Below are 8,318 nucleotides of genomic sequence, written 5' to 3' on the forward strand. Positions count from 1 at the left end.
AGCCACAGAGGGTGAGTCCGATCTCTACCCATTCTGACTTTTAGTTTTTCTCCCTTCTGTCTAACTTCTATCTTCCATAGATATGATTATGGAGGGTTTCGCCAAGGATGATGCTAAAATTGAGGAGTTGGGTGACCATACATCCGATCCAACTCCGAGCTCCTCTAAGGCTGACTATATGTTGTTAGACGATATGTTATCGAAGCAAGCCCATCATGAAGCTATAGGACCACACATAGAGGGTAGTTCATCTGTAGGTAAGAATTTTTTATTACAACCTTGCCACAATTCGTTTGTCAGCTCTTACTTAACCACAGGGAGTTTTGATTGTAGGACCAGCCAGCGAAGCTGATACAGTTACAATCATCAGTGCTTTTAATTAGCCTAAGGATCTTGGCTTTTCACTATTGGAGGTGGCCATGGTCGCAACCCAACCGTTTACTTCTTAGCATGAGACCATTGTTCCTTTAGATCCGATGGTTACAAAAGCCATCGCTGTAGGGTCTAGTCCGACCGTCCCAGCCGTGAGACTAGCTGAAGAAGCTAGTACATCGACGACTATCTTTCCCACCACCATTCCAGTGATTCCCGATGTTAGGTCAGTAAGGCCAAGCATGGGATGCCAAGCTGAAGGGTCCTCTACTAGCATTAGTAAGTTCTGGATTATAACTTACTTTTAGTTTCTAGCCGATACTTCAGAACGTAATATTTCTTCTTTCTTTTTGAAGAGCTTCCCACATCTCCATATGTGCTTGTCATGGATTTGCTAAGAGATACTGATCTAAGCAAGGAGATTTTTTGTGTGGACCTCGGTCATTTCGTTTCTTTTGTAAGCGGAATGATTGAGAAGATCCTTGATCAAGGGTATTCTTTTGATATGTTCAAGCGGTCTCTTGATCATCATATGACGATGCTTAGGGAGGAAGAATATCCAAATTTGGCTGATCTTCTCACCGCAAGCTTAGCCATGCTAGAGCACGAGTTTCGAGAGCTAGGGGAGCTACGGGCTACATGTGCTTCTTCATATATTGATACTCGGTTGGAGTCTCAGCTAAAGTAGTGTCGTGACACCGGGATGTCCTTTGGGGATGGGCTTCAGATGCAGGAGAGTTATATCATGCAGATGGTAGCAGTTTTCTCGAGGAAAGACAAGAGCATGGCTGAATTTCTTAGTTCTTTAGCCTCGGTCGATGGGAAAATCGCTAATCTTGAGAAGGCCTTGAAGCATGCTAAAGATTCTCGTGCCGTTCTTGCAAGCGAATTAGCCGATGTAGAAGACTCTTAAAGACATGTACTAGAGAAGTTAGAGCCTACGAAGGAAAAGCTAGTCAAGCTAAAAAGTGAAGCTTCGAGTGTATTGGATGCCATTGATGCTTTTGTCCGGGCTGAGTTACGGACTAAGCTCAAGGACTCTTATGAGAAGGAGACCTCTACGTAGGAAATTCAAATTCATGGCAATAAGATGTATTTGGATTGGTAGCACCACTTTTGTATCTCTTTTTTTTATTTGACCTCATTATGAAAACAAAGTCTTTTGCTTAGTGTATGCCTTTTATTTATGATTTTCATTCTTTTTGGAACAAAAAATCACAATACTTATGGGATTTTTGGCAAACCCTCAGTCTTCAACGGATTTAATTTACCTTTATCGATTACCTTTCGAATCAGGTTAGCATGTGAATTATCTAAATCCATTTTACATGTAATGTTGTGATAAGAGAGTTAACTCTCTTAGTGTTACGATATTGAATGCGTAGACTTTTACATTATCACGAGACTAAGCTACCCGACAATGCGTGTTAGGCGTAGACTTAGGGTTTTTGGCTAACCCTCAGCCCTCAACAGATTTGATGTGCCTTTACCGATTACCACTTGAGTCAACCTCACATGTGAATTGTCTAATTCCGTTCCACATGTAATGTTGTGCTTAAAGAGTTAACTCACTTAGTGCTATGATAATGAATGCTTAAACTTCATCATTATCACAGGAATAGGCTACCCGGCAACGCATGTTAGGCATAGACTTAGAATTTTTGGCTAACCCTTAGCCCTCAACGGGTTTGATATGTCTTTACTGATTACCATTTGAATTGGGCTTGCATGTGAATTGTCTAAGTCCATTTCACATGTAACGTTGTGCTAAGAGAGTTAACACTCTTAGTTCTATGATATTGAATACATAGACTTCACCATTGTTACGGGAATAGGCTACTCAACAGCATGTGTCAGATGCAGACTTATCTGTAGTGGAGGATTTGAGATAAACTCCCTTATGCCAAAGAGGCATAAACTCAATTGTTGCTAAGTCAAATAACAATTGGCTACACGTGTTAGGTGTAGTCTTATCTCTAATTAGGGATCGAGATAATGTACCCTAGAATGAATTCTGGTGTCCTTTTTGCGGCGAAAGACTAACCGACAACGCGTATTAGACGTAGACTTATCTCTGTTTAGGAGTCGAGATAAAGTTCTCCATGCATATGAGGCATGGATTTATAATGTAGAGAGATTGTATCTTCTATTAGGGCAAAGACGAATCTGATGCTGGAGAGAAAGAATTTTTATATTCTATCCTTAGGTCTTCTTTTAGGGTAAAGACGAACCCGATACTAGAGAGGAAGAATTTTATATTCTATCCCCAGATCTTCTTTTGGGGTAAAGTTAGACCCGATGCTGGAGAGAAAGAATTTTATATTCTTTCTCCTACTGCAAAAGAAACTCAAAGTGGTATCTCTACTTTGAGAATCTAGAAGGTGAAACTAAGAGTAGGATCTCCACTCCAAGAATCGAAAAGATCAAGATAACCCTAACTATTATAGAATTGGTTACATAATTTGAAAATATATTTCTCATTTATCGAGATGGAATTCCGATTTCAGCCCTAACTTTTATAGGTTTGGCCAAAGGAGAAAGGGTGGAAGCCTTTCGTTTATCGAAAAGGAGTTTTGATTGTCATCCTAACCATTTAATGGTTTGACCAGGTAGGGGTTATTAAGAAGACCCTAACTTTTATAGGTTTGATCGTTTAACTTGGGTGGAGGCCTTTTTTTTTATCAAAAGGGAAGTCCAGTTTTTAAAAGTGGACCTGTAGTTCATGGAAGGAAATCAAGAGGAGATTTTGGCTCTGGTCCTAACTGTAGGAAGGTTTGACCAAACAAGCAATAGGAATAGGGTACAAATAACTTTGGGAATGTCAACTTGTACAAATCACTCGGTGGGGGTTTTAGTGTCAAACGACAAGGACTTAACATGAAAGGGGTTTGCTAATTGTCATGGATTAGCAACACGAACTTTTGAGTGTCGTGCTAGGACTCTAATAGCGGGAGTGTTAAGTGCACAAATAAAGTGGGAGTTTGGATGGACTCGGTAGAAAAGAATTTTGGTGGACCCACCATCAGTTAATTTGATCAGTGAGGGACTTTGTGGTGGAGGACCGTGAATCATCAAGCACTCCTCGATCATCATGGGAGTTTTGTGAGGGAAGATTGACTGAATGAGGTCATTGAATCTCATCCTAACAAAAGAGTGCTCGGAAAGTCACAGTGAGAGGATTTTAATCATCTTGGAAATGATTAAATAGTCATAGTGGGAGGTTCTTAATCAACTTTTTTTTATGATTAAGAATGAATCATTCAAATGACTGGTCTTCATCTTGAATAATCAGCTGATCTCAGTTTATCCTTAAGAATACCCTGCACAGTATTCTCCAGAAACTTTCGGTTAAATATGTTATCCCAAACGTACTAGGGATAGTATTTGTTTAGGAACTTTGCATTTATTAGCATCATGAGCTTGTTACCGTCTTGGGTGATCAGGCGATATGCACCATTCGAGTAAATTGTCTCTACCACAAACGGTCCTTCCCATTTAGGATGGAATTTGCTCTTCTTCTTGGAATTGAGTATCATTGGTCACCGAACGGTAAGAACCAAATCTCCTTCCTTAAACCTCTGTTGTCGGACTTTCTTGTCAAAAGCCCTAGAAATACTGGCTTGGTAGAACTCAATTTTTTGTTGAGCTTCTAATAGTTTTCATCTAACACTAGAGAGTACAAAGTCACTCCGGTAGGCGTGTGGACTGTGGTACGATATGCCCAGAGAGCATCGCCGAGTTTGTCGTTCTAGTCTCGTTTATTAGTTCTCACGAGTTTTGACAAAATCTTAATGATTGTCTTGTTGAAGGCTTCAGCCAACCTATTTGCCGTGGGATTATATGTCGTCGACAAGACTTCTTGAATCCTAAACTTTCCATAGAATTTGAAGAAGGCATTGTTGATAAACTGAGGGTCGTTGTCGTGTACGATTCGTCTTGGAACACCATATCGGTAGATAATATGGTTTTTGATGCACTTGACAATGTCGCTTGTCTTCACTTCTTTCAGTGGAATTGCTTCGGTCTACTTTGAGAAGTAGTCATTGATTGCCAAAATGAAACAGTTACCTTTGGCTGATGGTGGGAAAATAGGACCGACAATGTCCATTCCCCTTGTCTTGAATGGTCATGAAATAGTCGAATAGTGTAAGTGCTTTGGGGATTGGTACATATAATTCGCATGTATTTGACACGCGTGGCATCGTTGGGCGTAATCAACTGCGTCCTTGACCATGGTTGACCAATAATATCACATTCTTCTGAGTCGATCATAGAGTTTAGGATTGGGTTAGTGTGCACTACACATTCTGTCATGCGCTTCGTTGAGAGCCTCCTCTTCTTCTTTGTTTGAAAGGCATCGAAATAGCAAACCATCGTATGTGTAACAATATAGCGCCTGGGTCACTGTATTATAATTGAATCTCGGTGATCTTCGTCGAACCGAGTCTCTTTCTCTTGTTTTCTGGTAAAATACCGTACAAGACATAATTAATAATGGGGAATTGCTAATCTCGAGGATCGAGTACAATTCTGGTTGAGTGTGCCTCTTTGATGTCCAGGGCGTAGTTTGACACGAAGAGTTAGTGTGTTCTCATAGTAACCAACTATTCTATTTTTGGAGGTTGTGCTAGTGATACTGCTAAAGCCCTCAGTGTATCTACATATGTGTTCTAGAGATGTAGAATGTACTCGATGAAGAATTCTTCAAATGAATCTGCTATCTCAATGGCCACCTAGTGGTATGGGATCAGGTCCTGGTTCCTGACTTCATACTCTCCTCAAATTTGGTTGACTATCAATTGAGAATCACCAAAAGCTTCGAGATACTCAACCCCTAATTCTTTAGAGAAACTGAATCTAATGAGCAACACATTGTATTCGACTACATTATTAGAACACGACTTGGTGAGTAAATAGGCTCGAGGCAGCACGTGTTTCTTCGGAGAGATTAAGACAACTCCAACTCCTAAGGATATTTTCGAACTTCCAGAAGTTCTTGCAACATTGGTTGCCCGAGAAGCACCATCGAAGTACAATTGCTATACATGCTGATAAGAGGTAGTGTTGACTTCATGAATTTTATCCGGAAAATCTTCATATGATTCGGCTATATATCTTCATATAATTCAGCAAATCTTCATGAGTTTCATCTTAGCTGGCACCATATGATAAGTGCTCAAAAAATCGGTGTTGTGCTTAGCTACAACTCGATGCAAAACTCAACCTCTCTTACTGGAGGTAAACCCGGTATGTCCTGGAATACATCATGATACTATGAGACCACTCATGGCTCGCTCAAATCGGCACCCCATTCCCGTATCATTACCTCCTCGACGTATGCTAGGAATGACTCCGAAAACTAGTTGCCCTGTGAGGTCGCTACCACCAATTCAAATCCATCAAATGCTCGCTGCTGACTGTCTTTACAAAACAGTCTATACTCATATGGTAGGAAGATAATCAATCCATACCAAGAATAACATCAAACTTGGACATACACAAAACAATCAAATCGACCACGAACTCAGAATCATCTAAGCTGACGATACTTCTCCTATAAATACTCTCTAAGAGGGACACCTCTCCCAAAGGAGTAGATACTGATAAAGGATATCTAAAGGCTACAGTACAAGCTGAGGTCTAATCATAAAATCATAGGATATGAAAGAGTGCGAAGCGCCTGAAACAAAAAGTATATGGGCTGGAAAGGAGCTCAAAAGGAATGTACCTTCCACGACAGCCTTGCACGCACCATGATCACGAGGAACAATTGTATTTCATACTTGATTATCCTAGCTCATATATCTTGTTTATTATCTTGTTGGAACAGAACTGACAGAGCGGTGGTCGACCAAAAAAATTCACGGTCGACCGCGATCCAGATCCCAAACTGAGAAAACGAGCAGAGACTTCTAAAAAATTCACGGTCGACCGCGATCCAGATCCCAAACTGAGAAAACGAGCAGAGACTTCTTCAGTCGACCGGTGCGGTCGACCGTGGGAAGTCTCGAGCTCTCGGTCGATCATGGTGGTCGACCGACAAACTCTCTGTTGCCCACTGACGAATGAACACAGGTGCGGTCGACCGAGGACTTATACATGAAAATGAAGTCTGAAAATTGTTTTTCTGATTTTAAAACACTGTTTAAAAATATCAAATAAATTCCAAAAAATGTAAAACTTTGGGGATTTTTCTGATTTTAAAACACTGTTTAAAAATATCAAATAAATTCCAAAAAATGTAAAACTTTGGGGAATGTAAAACTTTGGGGAAAGGACCCCCCAAATAAAAAATATCATCATTTTACAAAATAGTCCAAAACATGAAAATATGAGATACTTGAATTTTGATGTTTTGACATAAACCAACTTTTGAAACTTTGTGAAATGTTTTTATAGACTTAGTAAAACATGTATAAACTGATATTGAAGTCTACAAACAATATTTTCACAAATAAAATAGAAAATGAAACCTATGAGTATGTATATGAAAATATATTTGTTTCATATCTATGTAGATAAACCAAATCACAATAATAAATATGAAACATGTAATTTCATATTTATAAACATGAAAACCAAAACTTGTGTTGTATATATATGTATTTATAAACATAAAAACCAAAACTTGTGTTGTATATATATATGACTACATATATATATATATGAAGAAACTAATAAATGTGTGTATAGATATTGAGCTTAATGTACTTAACACACATAATATAAAACCTATACTAAGTTACCCAAGTTATGATCTTGATCTTCAATGTAGCTCAACTTGGTACACTGTGCGGATGAAGCTGAACTTGGATCTTGAACTTGAATTGCATAAGCTTCACCGACATTCCGCCAACCTCCTTTGGATATGATCGTTGAAGCTCTATTCCATCCATCCTCTAACACGTTCTTTGTCTAGAATAAATACGAAAACACAAACACTAGATAAACAATATTAGAAGTAAATTGTTTGTTAAACATCATCAAAACAAGAAGGCCAACATATAGTATATCGGTAGTCGAAGGCTGCTGCTCTAAATTGCCTAGAACATATGGGACTATCTGTCCCTACTGAATCTCGTGAATGGCTCACACCTGCCACTCGATCCTCAGAACTACTGGCTGTGCTTTTATCCTAAACTGCTGGCCCTGACCTCGGCCCTGAGAACAATTCTGCTGCTGTTGGTTCTGGTTATTACGATGTTGGTCTACTGTTGGTGCGCTATGACACTTTGTTGCTCTGTGCCCAAACTTTTGGCAGTTAAAACATGTTTCCTGAAATCTACGCTGCTACTACACCCTATGATCTTGCTGATGTCCCTTCTTATGGGGATCCTGCTGATGTCGACCTTTACCTTGCTACTAGGGTTCTCCGGGTCCTACAAATGGCTTCTTTCCCTTACCTTTGTCCCCGGGCTGTCCTGACTTGTTATTCCCTTCCTTGCCCTTCTTAAAAATGGTCATCTTTGTCTCCTGAGATATGGCGGCATCGGCCACCTCCCTCACTGACTGAAATCTCCAAGATATAAGAAATTAACACAAACCTGGGCGAAGCCCTATCAAGAACATTTAAGTCTGGCGCTCTACAGTGATATGAGTCGCCGGATGAGAACTCTTGATCATGGAATTATCAAGAGTGGGTTGTGAAGAAGAAAAAAGAAAACACACAAGAATTGAGTTGCTCGAAGGAAAATACCTTCTCTAGATTATAGGAAATAATAGATTACAAATCTCTCTCTCTCTCTCTCTCAATCTCTCTAAATCAAAGAATAATCTCCCTGATCTCCTTTTTGAATACAATCTGCTTAGGAAACCCTAGAAAAGTCATGTTTTATTATGTATCAACCACAAAACCTAAAGCGAATGGCAAACTGAAAGTCAGGCCCAGCCCAACTCACGATCAACCGCAGAACCCATCGCGTTCGACCGTTGCAATCGACAGAAGC

This window comes from Asparagus officinalis, chromosome 8, assembly GCF_001876935.1.
Source record: "Asparagus officinalis chromosome 8, Aspof.V1, whole genome shotgun sequence".
In the NCBI taxonomy this organism is placed as follows: domain Eukaryota; kingdom Viridiplantae; phylum Streptophyta; class Magnoliopsida; order Asparagales; family Asparagaceae; genus Asparagus; species Asparagus officinalis.